Raw genomic sequence first — 214 nt, 5'->3', positions numbered from 1 at the left:
CCTCCAATCCCTCTTCCTTTGCAAACACCCTCACCATAGCCATCCACCTCCAGTCCAGGACTACCTCCTCTGATCCAGTTCTCTGAGCCTCCACTGCCTCCTGCACAGTCAAGTGGATTCTCTGGTGCTGCAACATCAGCTGGCTGCATTGCTGCAGACCAGCCTCCTGTAAGTAGTCTACTCACTATCTGTGGCGCCACAGTCCTCATGTCTG

Source organism: Cyprinodon tularosa, unplaced genomic scaffold (assembly GCF_016077235.1).
Source record: "Cyprinodon tularosa strain WSP-4 unplaced genomic scaffold, ASM1607723v1 ctg103, whole genome shotgun sequence".
Taxonomy (NCBI): Eukaryota; Metazoa; Chordata; class Actinopteri; order Cyprinodontiformes; family Cyprinodontidae; genus Cyprinodon; species Cyprinodon tularosa.
This window is presented reverse-complemented; position numbering follows the sequence as displayed.